The following is a 17047-nucleotide window of genomic DNA, read 5'->3' on the forward strand; positions in this document are numbered from 1 at the left end:
CTAGAACTAATTTTTACAAAACCAGCCCATGAATATACCTACTTTTGCCAATGACTATATGTTAGCCTATTATCTCAATGCAGTTGAACCTATGGACTCTTCCACTAGTGAACAAAGTGAAAACATGACTGAAGCGGATATCAAGTATCTTAGTCACAAAAACAAGAAAAATAAAAATAAAAGATCTGATGGTGAAAACCACATTGTGGTGGTGTGAGAATCTAAAAAAGAGAAAATAAAGTACGTACCTAAGGGTGAAAACCTCTCTGAGGTGCCTGAAGGTGACATACTTGATATACTGCCAAGTCATTTCCAGGAAAGGCCTTCCATATTGATCAAGCCATCTCAACTAGTGAACATTGAGAGTCAAGAGACACCACACATCATTCATGTAGCTCAATCATTATTAGCAGAAGAATTGAAGGATTTCACTCATCTATTCTCAGAAAAGAAAATAAACTTTGCATGGACGTACTCTGATATTCCAGGCCTGGATCTTGATCTCATCATGCACCATCTTTCTATCACACCAGGAGTTAAACCAGTCAAGAAAAAACTCTGTAAGATGCACCCTCATGTGGCACTTCTAGTCAAGGCTGAGCTAGAAAAACTGCTAAAAGCTCAATTCATTAGAGCCATAGACTATGCCGAATGGATTTCAAACATAGTACCAGTGTCAAAGGTAGAAAAATCAATTAGAGTTTGCACAAACTTTAGAGATCTCAACAAAGCTTGTCCGAAGGATGACTTTCCATTACCAAATATTGATATGATAGTCGACATGACTATTGGGTATGAGATGTACTCACTAATGGACAGATTCTCTAGCTATAATCAAATCAAAATAACTCCTAGAGATCAAGAAAAGACAGTTTTCACTTGTGCATGGGGAACCTTTTGCTGGAATGTCATGCCATTTGGGCTAAAGAACGCAGGAGCAACCTATCAAAGAGTAGTCACTACTATTTTTCATGACATGATGCACAAGAATATGGAAGATTATGTTGATGACACTTTAGTGAAGACTATGAAGATATCAACACATATTCAAGAGCTAGGTCCTATACTAGACAGAATGGAAAAGTTCAAACTCTGATTAAATCCAAAAAAGTGTGCATTTGGAGTGACATCTAGTAAACTACTTGGCTACATCATTTCAAACAAGGGAATCAAGGTTGATCTTGAGAAGGTCCAAGCCATAATGGAAATTCCATCTCCGAAGAACATCAGCCAAATGAGAAGTCTACAGGGACGTCTCCAATCTATCAGACGATTCATTTCTCAGCTAGCAGAGAAAGCTCAACCTTTCACAAAAGTATTTAGGAAAGGAGTAATATACAATTAGGATCAGGAATGTGAATAACATCTTCATAAAATCAAAGAGTACCTGTCGAATCCACCAATATTGATGCCACGTATTCAGGGTAAACTATTGATCTTATACATATCAGCAACTGATTCATCACTGGGGGAACTTCTAGCACAACAAGATGAAAATAAAAAGGAATGAGCTATCTATTACATCAGCAGAACATTGGTGTCTTATGAAATGAACTACACTATAATAGAAAAAGCATGATTGGAATTAGTCTTTGCATCACAAAAATTGAGACACTAAATGTTAGCACATTCAGTTAAGCTGGTGGCTAAAATTGATCCGCTCAAATATCTTCTCAGCAAAGCAACACTTACAGGAAGATTGGAGAATTGGGTAATGATCCTTACAGAGTTTGACATTGAATATGTGGAACGCAAAGCCATAAAAGGATAGGTAATTGTTGATCAACTTGCTGAAGCTCCACTTGAAGACACTCAACCACTGCATATAGAGTTTCCAGATGAATCAATAATGAATCTTACTCAATAACCCTATAAGATGTTCTTCGATGGGTCTTTTACTCAAAATGGTTCCAGTGTTGGAATACTATTTATTACTCCTCAGAAGTATTCAATCCCAAAGTCTTATAAGATTATGTTCCCTTGCACAAACAACATTGCAGAATATGAAGCTTTGGTAAATGGGATAAAACTAGCTATTGAATGGAAGGTTGTAGAATTACACATCTATGGAGATTCTCAGCTGATCATAAATCAAATCAATGATACATATCAGACTCGAGATGAGAAACTGATGCCTTATAAGAGAATGGTTGATGATCTTAAGAAGTGTTTTGCTTTTGTATCATTCCAACAGATTCCTAGATCCATAAACAGAGAAGCAGATGTTATGGCCACCTTGGCATCTATACCTGAGTTACAAGAATCCAAATTTTGTTTTGAATTCTTGGTGGAAGAGTTACATTACTTGGCCTATGATTCTCCTGAGACCCAAATAGTTTGTTCTATTATTGGACATGACTCATCCCAATACAGCCACATCTACTCTTATCTACAAGACCAAATTATCCCTGAAAATCTTACCCGTAATGAGAAAAGAAACCTAACCTGAAATGCTTCATGGTATGTTATCATTCCTAACGATCTATTTAGATGAGGTTTGGATGGTACATTGCTTAGGTGTCTAGAAACTGAAGAGTCTAAACATGCATTATCGGAAGTTCATGAAGGTATTTGTGGATCTCATTCGAATGGTCTTACTTTAGCTTGGAAACTACTATGGGTTGGCTACTACTGGTCAGACATGGAGAAAGATGCCATTAAATTTGCTAAGACCTGTGAAAAATGTCAGCTACATGGGAACCTCATACATTCTTCGTTAAGGGATCTCATACCCTTCACTACACATTGGCCTTTTCAGCAATGGGCCTTTGATCTCATTGGTCAGATATATCCTCCATCATCTAACGGACATAAATTCATCATAACTGCCACTGAGTATTTCACTAAGTGGGTAGAAGTGGTTCTGCTCATCAAAGCAACCGGCAAACAAGTAGCTCTCTTCATCCTAAACTATAATGGAGGACAATTCAAGAATAATAATGGAGGAAAGTTCAAGAATAAAGACCTAGATGAGCTTTGTGAGAAATTCAAAATAAAACAACATTGGTTATCAGTATATTATCCTCAAGGTAATGGACAAGTTGAGGCATATAACAAAAACCTACTGACTATCTTGCATAGAATGGTAAACAAATCTGGGAAGAATGGGCATCTGTAGCTCAATCCTGCATTAAGGGCTTATAGAACAAGTATCAGAACACCTACTTGGGCTACAACTTTTTCTTTGGTGTATGGGTCCAAAGCAGTATTACCTATTGAAGTAGAAATACCATCTCTAAGAGTTTCTCTACAAGGTCTTGTTACTGATGAAGATCATAGAATATCTAGATTGCAAGAACTTGAATTATTGGATGAGCGTCGGCAAGTGGCATTTGATGATCTCAAAGTATATCAGAAGAGAATGTCCAGAGGATATAACAAGAAAGTTAGACAAAGAGAATTTCAAGTTGGTGACCTAGTTCTGAGAGAAAGTCCTAAAAATCAGCAGTTTTGAGACAACAAAGGGAAGTTTGAACCCAACTGGATGGGTCCTTAAATCATTACTAAAGTATTCGGCTCTGGTGCCTATCAACTCTCAAACTCGAAAGGAGAACAACTCTGTGAACTGATTAACACCATCCACTTGAAGAAATTCTTCACTTAGCATTCTCTGCTCCAGCAACATGTATAGCTGAAAAAGTTTTGAAAAAAAATCATAAAAATCTTAAAAAGTCCTGAAAAAAGAAAAAGAAAATATAAAGAGAGAAAATGCCCTGGTGAAAACCTGGTAAACATGCACCTTAGTAAAAAAAAATGAATCTCTACCAGGCAGGTGAAAACCTGGTAAACAAGCACCTCTTGTACTCAAGTGCTCCATCTATCAACGCAACGTTGGCATTCCCGCCTTCCCGCATATTTTCTTTTTCTTGTACATATTTTATAGTCACTTTTATGACATCCTTGTCCATTGGAATCCTCATGGCTTGAAACTAATCAATGTCCTAGTCTTAGGGTAATCGACTAAGCAATTTGCATGTCCTAAGAAGTATTAACCAAGTCATCTTTCTGTCAGTGAAACCTAGTCATCCACTCTGAGTCAGTCACCTCTCTCTTGACTATTGAAGATTTTTATCACTGAGTAAACAAGCAAAACAAAATAATGGAAAACAATCACTAAATAGTTTGAGCTATGCATGAAAAGTGTCTTTGGGTGTTGTCTTTTATATTGGTTTTTGATTATTATCCCTCTGAGTAACTCGAGGAAGTCTATCATGACTAAGAGGAGCAAGGATTGGGGGCATAATATTTTCTTTGTTTTCTGCTTGTAGAAATGATCCCAATGATCTGGAAACATCTAAACTAGTTGGGTGTCTATGATAAGAACCTTCACATCAAGGTGAAATCACCTCACATACCTCGACTTTGCTTATTTGAATGCTACAGGGAGGTCCACATCATTTCTTTGTCTGTTTTGAGGGAATTTCTTTATGATGCAATTCTGGTCCCTACAAAATTTGTCCAAGGATATGAACGAAAAAAGGGTCATTGTGGACAAGATAATTAAAATTGCACATTGAAAAGAAAGGAACTCTAATCTACCTGTTATGTTCGTTATGCTCAGTGATGAATCTTAAGCATTTTAAATCCAGTGACTAGGTTTAGGTTGCATTTCATTCTATATTTTGTGAATTTAGAGTGATTTCAGTGTGATAATAATGTTCTCTTAATTTTATAAGAGCTGAAAGCATCATCATTTCTTACGCTAAGTGGTTTGTTCTTAATCATTTCTCTGATCGAGTACTTGTGTTTTGAGATGTTAGTTGCATGCATAAACAAATCATAGATTCATACATTTCATTATTTACTCATTTGCATTCATCTTATTGCATAGAAAAATGAAAAAATTGCATTACTCATTACTCATTTATATTCAATTATGTGCTTGTGAAAAGAAACAAAAATAGACATCCATAATCAATTGCATTACATACATCCATACTAAAAGAAATGCATACATGTAGAATAAAGCATATAAAAAGCATCTCATAAATGAATCAACACAAGTACAATGAAGTCAAATCGATCTCATATATATATATATATATATATATCGTATAAAGTCTCAGAGTACAAAGTGATGTCAAATGACATATACAAACTCCCATCGGAACAAGAATCTTATAGGCTACAAAAAATGGGTGTGTCTACAAAAAAATATCAGAGCTACCAAAAAAGAATACCTAGCTCTCGGCCTCTTCCTCATCGTCGGGTGGAGGAGGAGGAGCCTATTGATCATGATCCAGATGAGGTTCCCAAGCTCCCTCCGACCATGCCATGTAGTGCGAGTACGGGACAACTTGCTGCGCAACTGGAACTACTATGTTGTAAGCTGCAACATAGTACACCGCCCTATTCATCTGGTGAAGAACCTCATGCTGCAAGGAATCACACTCTGCCCTCATAACTACAACCTGACGGTCTCTCTCAGCTATTAGCTTTGCTACCTGACACTCTCTCTCAGCTCTCACCTCTGCTAGCTGTCGGTCTCGCTCTGCCAGCTGAGTCTGAGCCACTATCAACTGTGACTACAGCTTCACTAGACGTGCTCTCATCGACTGTCCCGCATCAGTCGCCTACTCTCTCACAGGCTCTCCACCCCCATCTCCACCTCTAACTCCACCCTTCTCCTCTCACTATTGTCAAACCTCTCTCGGAGCTGCTCTCTCCTCCTCAGCTCCACCCAATCTCACACCTATACTCCCTAGAGATCCACCCTCACCCCTCTGTTGTCCAACCCTAGCTGGAACCCTGTTGCTACTAGCACCAAGATCACCCCTTGCCCACCTCAGAGGCTTGGCTCCCTATCCCTTTGCGGGGGCATCATCCTCAATCTCCTCAATACAAGGAGCCTTCTCAGTTGGACTTGTGAATTTGGGGAATGGATGTTGTTGGAACCAAACCCTATACTAGGGCAATACCCCCTACATCCGCAACATCATCCATGTAATCCCATCTCAAATGCTGTAAACCAGTTAGCTCCTGCATACTCAAGGCATAGGATAACCTCAGTGACCATCCCCACCTCTCCTCATCAGCATATCTCGCGTATGTTGTGTACTCCTGTGAGATCCCCTGAGGCCTACCATACTACCTCATCACTCGAGATACTACAAATCTCTCCACCATAGTCTACGATCTACCAATGAGTGGGCGTGTAACAAAAAGATCCCTATGTACCAGCCGCTAGTCATCACATGGCTCTAAGCCCCTATAAGGTCTCCATACCACTGCTATCAGGTCATCCAGCTACCATCACCAAAAATTGGTCTTGCCTAGATGGGGCTGCGTAACATAACCTACATACCTATATACAATCAGCTGTCCAGGCTCTCTGCTATCATCTATAATTGATCGACAAACTGGGAGGTGCTCCCATGCCCATATCTATAAAATTAAAACACTTGTAGCCATACTCTTACCCTCCCTGTACACAATCTCATGCATCTCGCGATACATGTGGGCTAATATGCAAGAACCCTAGCCAAGCCTCTAAGGTGTCTCAATCAGCCTCTCTAGCATCCTGCCCCGTCCACACTGGAATCCCTCCTATCCTCTATTTGGCATCATAAAACAACTGATAAAACCTGCTAGAAAACAAGCTAGAGGAAACTCCTCAATGTACCTACTCATCATGACGTCCCAACTGATGGAATGTGTCAATATATTAGGATCCTTGAAGACAAGCTTGACCACTTGTAATCCAGGTAGCAGTGCTACATCATAATCTACCTTATCCCTAGTAAAAAAGATACGGAGAATCCTATATACATCCTTGAGAACGATAGTCATCTCCCCAATTGGCAAATGGAAGGTATTATGCTCTAAATGAAATCACTCAACCAATGTTGTGAGCATACCGTCATTCACACAGATATCTGGTAAACCAAGAAGGTGAGTCAAACCACACAAATCAATATGAGCCTGCTCAACCTCTGATAATTGTCAAACTAATTTCATAGTGGGTGGATAAATGCATTTGAAAATCATATGAGGTAATCGAACCTGCAAAAAAAAATTAATTAAACAACAATGAAGCATCAGAAAACATTCCAAAGTAGCCTACAAGAGAAGTAAAACATCACACAAATTCAACTACGTCAATTGCAAAACCAAAATTTCAAGTTTAGACCTTCAAAAATGCTCATTGTTTCCCAAATGACAAAACACAGAAGGGCAATAACTCGTACGAGTTAGGATTGGGCCCCATACAACAAAAGATCCCCATACGACATAAGATTATACTTCGGACGACAAAATGGTCTTTTATGAATGTTGTCGTATGATAGAAGGGTGGGGTTAGAACAACAAAACTAATGGCCTCAAATGAAAAAACAAACTTCAACAGTTTGTCATACAAGACTATCTCGCACGACAAAATGAGAAAGCCAACTTCCAATGTGCCAAAAATTTGAAAATTCAACAAAAAAATTCAAAATTGAGAACATAAAAAGGCTTAAGATTGATCACTTACCACTAACTCGTAGTCCTGAGGTTGATTATGTCATCTCTAGTGCTTGAATCGATGCTCACGGATAGGGACCACCATTTTTCTTCGCAGAAGGCTTTTCAAATTTTCAAACTTGGAAGGTTAAAATGACTTGAAAATGACACTTTTACCCCATATATAGCCAAAACCCTAAGTTTTCCAATTGCTCCGATGGACATGAAAATTGTACCCTTAGCTAATTCGCCCATTCTGATTCCATTTTCGAGATCGAAATCAAAATTTGAGATCATTTTTCTAGTCAATTTCACAATTTGGACCACTTAGCACTTTTTCATCAAAAGCTCATTCTTTCTTCAAATTAAACTCAATTTCTTATGAATCAATGCTGAATCTCAATTTTTATTCTACAAATCAACTTTGCACTCAATTTCTCAATCAACGCAAAAAATTCAAATATTCCTTTGAATCATTTGTGCTTAAATAAATTATCATCACTCAAAATTGCCTATAATCATCATGTACCCTCGTTATCTTTCGATTTTGCTCCCGAGGGGGCATACTCATGACCTTATGACCTCACATCTTCAAAGTTGAGAAAATTTTCAAATCTTCATCAAAAGTGAAGCAAAATATCTTTTTCAACTAAAGAAAATCAATCAAAATCTTATTGCTAAGGGTTATCTCATCTTCATCGCTTCACATCAAGTTGAGATCTCTCGATCATCTGAATCAAATCAATCACTAGGGGCATATCAGTTTCATCGCTTAATATCAAGCTGATGTTTGCCTTCATTTGAATCAATCTCTTAACATTAATCAATTTCATCGCTTCATATCAAGCTGATATTTGCCTTTATCTGAATCAGTCTCTTAACGTTAATCAGTTTCATCACTTTTCATCAAGCTAATTATTTGTTTAAACTCAATCAAAATTTTAAAGAGTATCTTCGATCACACACTCAATTTAAGTAGGTGTTCAGTTTCATCACATCGAATCAAGCTGGACAGTTTATTTTTCATTCATTGTATCTTGATCCATCAAGTTCAAGATTGATTTTATCTTCGCTCACTATGTCTAGTTCAATCAAGTTCTAGATCAGTAAGATCCGTTTCTTGATCAATCAAGTTCAAGTTCGGTATCTTTGCTCTCTATTGTTCCCAAGTTCAATCAAGTTCTAGATTGTTATCGCTTTAATCAGACTTTATTCGGCTTCATCACTTTGAATCAAGCTAAACACCTTGCTCTTCATCTGGTTTGTGATCAATCAAGTTCAGAACTGGCATCTCCTAGACATCAACTATTCTTTCAACCAATGCGATGCTCGCACATTAATTCAAAGAGGGGCAAATGTAATACCCTAAAAATGGTCACCTAAACCATGGGCCCCTAATCTCGACAACATCACCAAGGTCCTAACCAAAGGTAATTAAATCAACCTTGAGCACATTAGTGATTCTTCAATCATCAAATATCACATGGCAAGTGAATTACTCAATATTAATTAAATATTTATTTAATTGATTGAATCATTCCAAGAATATTATTTTTAATCAATAATCCTATTTAATTTATTAAATATCCTAGCAAATTTAATTAATTAATAAATTTGCCATTTAATCATGCAAAAAAGGAATTAATTTATTACAAAATAGGAATTAATTACAAAGCAAGAGTTGAATTGAAAATAAAATAAAAGAATTGAATTAAAAGAGAAATCAAACTTGAGATATTATTTCTTTTTCTAAATTTACAACTTGAAATCAGAAAAGCAATTAATTGAATTATTAATCATTCTCTAAAACTAGAACTCAAAGCTTTTCAGAAAAAGAAGTTTAGTTGCATTGAAAGACTCTTTTATTGAATAATTCAAAGAATTGTCTATTTTTATCACAAACGCATGGAATAATTTAAATCTTATTTCCAATGCAACTTGAACTTCTTATTTAAATGCATTTCCATTAAACTATAATTGGAATCTATCTTAAGGTTAACTGAACCTGATTTCTCAATTATTTTCAGTTAATCCTAAATTGAGCTTTTTCATTATCTCTCTTGATAATTCTCTATAAATTCAACCTTTAGCTCTCATCCAAAATACCCCAAAGATTTTTGAGACCACGCTTGGAGATTATTATTAAGCTGATTTTGCTCTAGAGTCATTGAATATATTGTGCTTTTTTTAGATTATTTGCATCAATTATTGCTTGAATTAGTTATTGCTTGAATTATTCATCCATCTTGCATCCATTTTAGCTTAATATCATGCTCATATAGATTAAATCCTTCATCTTGTTGTAGTCTAGTCACTAGTATTGCTTATAAAAATTTGAGAGCAATCTTATACTCGCATCGTTTAGAAGGCAATTGGTCGATTTGTTATGGTTTAATTATTCATGCTTATATCTATCTAACCATACATGTAATGACTTAATTGAAGTGTTGTGTCTGGAGCTATCAGACCTTATTCCACTTTTTCACACACACAGCCTATACATTCACCATTAAGCACAAGAAAGGGCAGTTAAACTAGGTAGCTGATGCCTTAAGTAGGAGACTTTTGATAGTCCAAGAATTTCAATTGAGAAGCATAGGTGTTGATAGTTTTAAAGATTTGTACCCGGAGGATGAAGACTTCTCAAATGCCTACAAGGTGTGTAAGGAGTATCAAAATCACTTCCATAGGGAGTATTATGATTTTACTTTGCAAAATGGGCTATTGTTTAAAGGTGGGAAGCTTTGTGTTCCTAGAGGATCAATGAGAGAAAATCTCATTCAAGAGAAGCATAATGGCAGCCTTAGTGGACATTTTGGAGTCAATAAGACTCAAGAGCTGGTTCAAAGGTATTGCTATTGGCCAAGGATGAATCTATATGTGAAGAAGTATGTGGAGACTTGCATAGTTTTCCAAAAGGCCAAAGGTACTTCTACAAATATCAGTTTATACCAACCTCTTCCCATACCAAATAGACCTTGGGAATGCATTAGTATGGACTTTGTAGTAGGTTTACCAAGGACAAAGTAGGGATATGAAAACATTTATATCATTGTGGATAGATTTAGCAAAATGGCTCACTTTGTGCCATGCAAGACTACTCATGATGCATGCCAAATAGCTCATTTGTTCTTCAAAGAGGTAGTGAGGATACATGGTTTACCCATGAGCATTGTTTCAGATAGGGACTCAAAGTTCATGAGTCATTTTTGGAAGACACTTTGGCAAAAGCTTGGCACCAACCTCTCTTTTGGATCAGCCTACCATCCTCAAACAAATGGGAAGACCGAAGTGGTGAATAGAAGCTTGGGAAACCTTTTTAAGGTGCCTTACTAAGGAATATGGTCAGACATGGGATCAAGTACTCTCACAAGCTAAATATGCATATAATGACACCATGAATAGGACTACCGGCAAGAGCCCTTTTAAGTGGTCTATGGTATGCACCCAAGAGGTATTTTGGAGTTGAGAGACTTAGGAAGTGTAGCAGTAAGAAGTGGATATGCAGAAGACTTTTCTCAAACAATGAAGGAGGTCCATGAATCAGTCAAGAAAGCATTGATGGAGAATACAAGCAAAGTCAAACAAAAAGTTGATGAAAGAAGGAAGAACCTCCAGTTTCAAGTGGGAGATCTTGTCATGGTGCACCTAAAAAAAGAAAGGCTATAGAAAGGAGTACCCAACAAGTTTCAAATGAGAAAGATAGGTCCATGTGCCATTCTAGCTAAGTATGGATAAAATGCATACAAGGTGGATCTACCTAGTGACATAGGATTGTCACTAGTTTTCAACATAGCAGACTTAGTTGCCTACAAGGGACCAATTCAAGGTTTAGATTGCAGTCACTCAGAGGCATTAGATGATGTGAATAACCTTCAGTTACCAGCTAAACCAAATCTAAAGGCCGAGAAGGTGTTGAGTTCAAGGATCGCTAAGAAGACAAGGCGTCAAGCCTATTGGGAGAGCCTAATCAAATGGCAGGGTATGGATGATGCAAAAGCTACATGGGTGCTTGAGACAAAGTTTAAGAAGCTTGGAATTGATCAGAATCTGATTCCCAAGGAGGTGACATGATTTTCTTTTGTTTGGGAGAATGGTGCAGGAGCACCTAGGACTTAGGCTATCTAGTTTTCTCAATTTTGTCTTCTACAGACCCTAGACAAGTCAGTAGTGAATAAGGACTCTAGAAGGGTCCAAGAGTTAGTTTTTTGAGTCAATTTAGGCCTAGGTTGAGTTCATTCTTCTTAGGTTTGCATTTTTGTGTAAATAGTGGGTTTGAGTAGGTAGTTGACCTTCTTGATGGTCAAAAGTGTCAAAAATTGGTATAGGAATTAGGGAGGGTTAAATTAATCTTAGAAATGTTTTAAAATTCATGTTTGATGACTTATAATAAGTCTCATAGGTTGAGAAGACGAAAAAGTGAAAAAGTGCAAAGTTGCAAAAAGTTGTCATGACAACTTTTGTCCTGAATTGGTTAGCGATGGAGTTAGGGATTGTCCAATGCCCTAGGATGACTCCACATGTGGGAAAAAATATAATTACCCTCTCTTTCATGGTTACCAAGGTTGGAGAATGTGTTTTGTAAGTTCAACAATCTGAAACTACTCATTTTCAGACTAGTTGGCAGCATTTTAGCTTGATTTTACTCATTTTGTAATTGGAAGTGGATTGAATCCATTCATCCAGCAATGGATTCAGATTCTATAGTGTGTTATAGTATTCTTTGTTCCATCTCAAGCTTTGTATATAGTTTACTTTTGTGTTTTCTTGCTTGGGTTTGTAAACAACCAATTTTGGCTTGTATATAGCAGTTTATGTAAGAATGGTTGCCCCATGAATTCCACATGTGTTGTCATCATGGCTTGTTGGGAAATGAAGGGAAACCACTTTTATATTGTACATATGTATGGACAAGTGTTGGAGATGAGTTTCAATGTGACTGTCACCTTGTTCTAGGTGAGTCCAGGAGCAACCTGGCTAGAGGAAATAAGGTGAAATTAAAGTGCTAAGTGCAGGGGTGTATGCCAAACCACCATTTTAAGATTTTGGAGGGGTCCATGAAGTTGGGACAGAGTTTCCAATGCAAGGAGAAGCCTTGAAAAAGTCATTTGATGCCCAAACCCCAACTTGACCAGTCACTGCCACCTAGAAGGCCTAGAAACCTTTCAAAACCCTCGTTTTGGGGTTAGCATATTGTACGGTGGAGTAAGGAGCCAAAACCACAAAAATAAATTGGGGTTAGGTGAAAAATTGAAGAAAAACCAAACTTTCTAGGGGGTCTTTCAAACCGTTTTCACTCAAGCCCTAGAAAACTGGATTTTGGAGGCCTAATAGGGCTAATTCCTTCTAGCCCTTTTCTAGGCAAAATATTGAAATCGGTAAGAAAGCTAATGGTTAAAAACCTCAAATGGACCCTAAATACATTCAAAACATGTTAGAAGACACCTCCACACCTCTGCATCAATTCACAATAGTAGGAGGTCAATTTGACAAGTTGAAGCTAAGAAGCCACAATTGAGTACATGGGAAGCAATGTAACTTGGTAGGGTTCCTAGCTAAAACACTTCAAGAAAAAACCTTGGAGTGGTTAACAAGAAAGACCTAGAATAGAATGAGAATGACTTGGAAGTCTAGAGAGAAATTAGGCCTGGTGAGTTGGTGGAACTGAGCAACACCAACTAGGTGAAGTGTTGAGAAAACTAGGTAAACCCATCACCTTCTTGGGTGATTAATCCTTTTGCTTGTTAGGGACATATTTATGCACTTCTAGAATGGGTGTGTCATGAAATTTTTCTACTAGATGAGTGTCATCCTACACTAGATTTACATCATATCTCTAATCTATCAAAAATTATCTCAAAATTGTTTTAGTCTCCTTAGTCGCCTCATTTATCTTCCCGAGCATAAGCTTATTTACCATTTTCTTAATTCAAAATCTATCATTGGAAAACTTTAATAATCTAATAACTTCATCTTTAGAAATGACTGAGGATAGATTTACTAGTACATACCCCTTTATTCTCTCATCCTCTAAACTTGTTGTATGCCTTCTTGCATCTAAAATGTCATATAGGCTTTTAGAGATCATAGATGAAAGTGATATCAATGTCTTGCTATAGACATCCATATATTCAACACCTACTTCTTCAATTGCCCTCTGATCTTTATCATCAAAGTTTTCATAATATGTAGGCACATTTTTCAAATTTCCATCCTTAAGAATTTCATCGATTAATTATTTCAAAGTCAATGGGGGCACAACTTCAAATTTACCTTCAATTTTACCGGATTTGAGAGCTTCATCTATCTCAGACTTCTGTCTCTTGCTTGCTCTTGATTTTTTGGATGACTCAGTTTTTGCTCTTGTCTTCTTTATTGTTGAACTCCGTTGGATTGTGGCTTCTTCACTACTCTAGCATAGGTGGTTGTCTTTTTCACCTATTTCACTCCTTCATCAGATTTTGTCTCTATGTCCTCAACAGTGGCAACAACATACAATCTTTGGGGTTTCTCCTTCTTCCTCTTCTCCACCCAACTAGTTGATGTTTTTTATTGTGATTTGGATGGAGGAATGGGCTTCAACACATTGGAGGTAGGTGTGGACTGAGACTGTCTTGACTTAGCCTTCTTCAGAGGAGTGGGAATAGGTTTAGACTTCTTGGGCTTCCATATCCTCCTCCTTTAGTATATTTTATTCTCTATCCCTTTGCACAACCTCATTAGATATACCCATTTTCTCTGCTAGCTCCTCTGCCTCCTTCCTTACTTTCCTCTTTCTTGTCCGTCTTGTAAAATTATGCAAATCAAGATCTTTTTCTTTACAGGTACCAAAACTTTCCTCCATATCATCCACTAGTTGACTCAACAATTTTTGAGCATATGAGTCATGTGTGGTAGCATCCACCTCATACCCCATGGGCATGATCTAGACAATTCTTGGCTCAACTGCCTCTATGTGGCATTGGTCCTTATCAACCATAAAGCAGATGGTTTTCTCATATTTCTCAACAATCTCCTTAGGGATCCTTTCCCTACTTTTCATTGTTTCTTGGAATGATTTAAAATATCCTCATAAAGTAGATTTATGTGCAACAGTATCACCTAAACCTTGTAATCCTTTCTTGATTTGAATGGCCACTGGTTTATCATAAGCCTACAAAATCTTTCCAATACTAGGGATTTCATTTAGGAAATACATTGCTAAGAATATAATCAAGGAATTGAATTTGAATGCATATTTCTTGTCTTGCTTAATCTTCTTCGGGATGCTTAATAACTCACTAAGAAGAACTGCACAAAGATCATACCTTTGTCTTCCTTGAGCATCTCATAGGCTATAAATATGGCAGTACCGGATATAGAGTTCTACCTGTTCGATTGATACACTTTATATCCAGTCACCATTGAGGCAAATCTAACATCATGCTCTATAATATCACTGATAGTCATCGAGTGGCTATCATGCTGAGATCTGATAACTTTTTTCATCGTTGTATTCTAAACTTTCCTCAATCTGGGGATCTCACCGGTTGCATTTAAATAGGTAACTGCCTAAATGTCTTGCTTGGTGATCTTATGAGGTTGGTCCAGCCACATGAACTCATCATGGATTTGGCTCAGAATGTATCGGACCCATTTGGGTTCATCAAACACTAGGAAATGAATGAATTGGATGAAACCCTTGTCATGCAATGACTTGAATTTTGACTTCAAATTTCCTATACCATCCATCATATGCTTGGTATAAAGTGAGAGCATATCTGCATTCCCAAGATCTTCAATGTTACACCGGATAAATGCCCTAATGTATTTGTTGTGAAGCACACCATACAGGACAGAGGAAAAAGAACCTTCTGGATCATCTTCGACAGATTTGAATGGGTGCCTCTTGAATGCATCCCTTTCTCTTTCAATGATCTCAACCACCAAGGGAGTCACAACACTAGATGTAGATGTAGATGCCATTTCAACACTAGGGTATGGAAGGATAGGTCACAAATGAAAAATACCTTTTTGAATCACAACTGGATGCTTGAAATCGCTTACTGATCAGTAAAGGCTCGGATTTCGCTACTAAATCTCTTTTTGCTCTGTTGCTTTGCTCTTTTATCTCATTCATATTGTGAGAAATGAATAGTAGAATGCCTTTTTATCCACTAAAAACGTAATTTTAAGTTGTAATAAATGCACAACCCTAAAGACTTTCAGATGCTCTATTTTTATGAATTCACTCACCGCAATTCCTAACTGCCATAAAATATTCCGGATATCATCTGCATAGCTAATCTCCATCATCAACAATCATTCTCAACTAGTTATAGATCTCTAAAATGTGATTTCTAAAGATCTACATAAAAATCTTCCCCCTTAAGGCATTAGACCTTAGTTGTCGAATGAGGTTCCTACACCGGAATCAGGCGTGGAGCTATTCTGCACATTTGAATCTTCTTTTTTAAACCACATCTTCTTATGCTGATCTTTGATCTCTTTCACCTTAGCTTTTCCCTTTTCATATGATTTGTTCTTGTCTACCAAAGAATTATTTCTTCTGTAATATCTTGCAATATGACCAAGTTTGTTGCATGCATGACAAATAACATTTCTCTGCACAGGCCTGAAGTTCGTCTTATTTGGTCTCATCCTGCATTGGCTAGAAATATGGCCAAAGATTCCACAAGCATAGCATCTCTTATTTTAAAAATTGTTCATCATTGTTCTGCACATGTTTGACTTATGACCAAAGTTGTTGCATATGAAGATTTGATCGGTAAAGGTAGGACCATTGTTCATCCTATTATTCATCATCCCATTATTCATCTTACTTTTGCATTGACTTAACATGTGTCTGAATTTATCACAAATAAAACATTTACCATTGAATTTGTAAGCATTAGGTTGTCTTACCAAAGGTTTCTTGTTCTTCTACTGATGATTAATCTGACCAGAATTGGAGGATTATCCTTTGTCAAATCCAAGTCCTTGCATGTCTTTCCCATGTCTCTAACTTTCTAGCATCTCATCCAACTGGGCTAAACTAGCTTTGAATTTTTTTTGGTACTCATTAGTAGTAGTCAACTCATCTATCATAATTATGATCTTCCTTTCAAGTTCTTGTCCATCAATATTTGTTTGCACCAATTCAAGCTTCAACTAATCATTCTCATATGTCAATCTGCAACATTCATCAGATTTGTCCTTCAGTGACTGAGTCAAATTTTCTGCATTCTTCTTTTGGTCTTCAATCTCCTTTGTTAGCTTCATTACAATGGATTGCATCTCATTTTTCAAGACTGCATTCTCCCTAGCCAACTTCTCACATTCATTTGTCTTGTCTTGTAGGGATTGATTATCAATGCTTTGTTCTTCTTTCTCCTTGAGTTTGTCCATCAATTCCTCTCTTTTCTCTACAAGTGCTCACTTGATCTTTCAATGTCTCAATGAAGTCTTCAGCTAGATTTGGATTTCTTTTCAGGAACTTACTTCTTTTCTTGGCTATTAAAAAATGATTACAATGATGAATGAACTGAAGTATACCATCTCACTATGCCAAAATGTAGTTTTGGTTAGGCTCAAATCAACTCTTGCAACTGTTTCATCTCTTTGCTCT

The sequence above is a fragment of the Cryptomeria japonica genome, chromosome 4 (assembly GCF_030272615.1).
Source record: "Cryptomeria japonica chromosome 4, Sugi_1.0, whole genome shotgun sequence".
In the NCBI taxonomy this organism is placed as follows: Eukaryota; Viridiplantae; Streptophyta; class Pinopsida; order Cupressales; family Cupressaceae; genus Cryptomeria; species Cryptomeria japonica.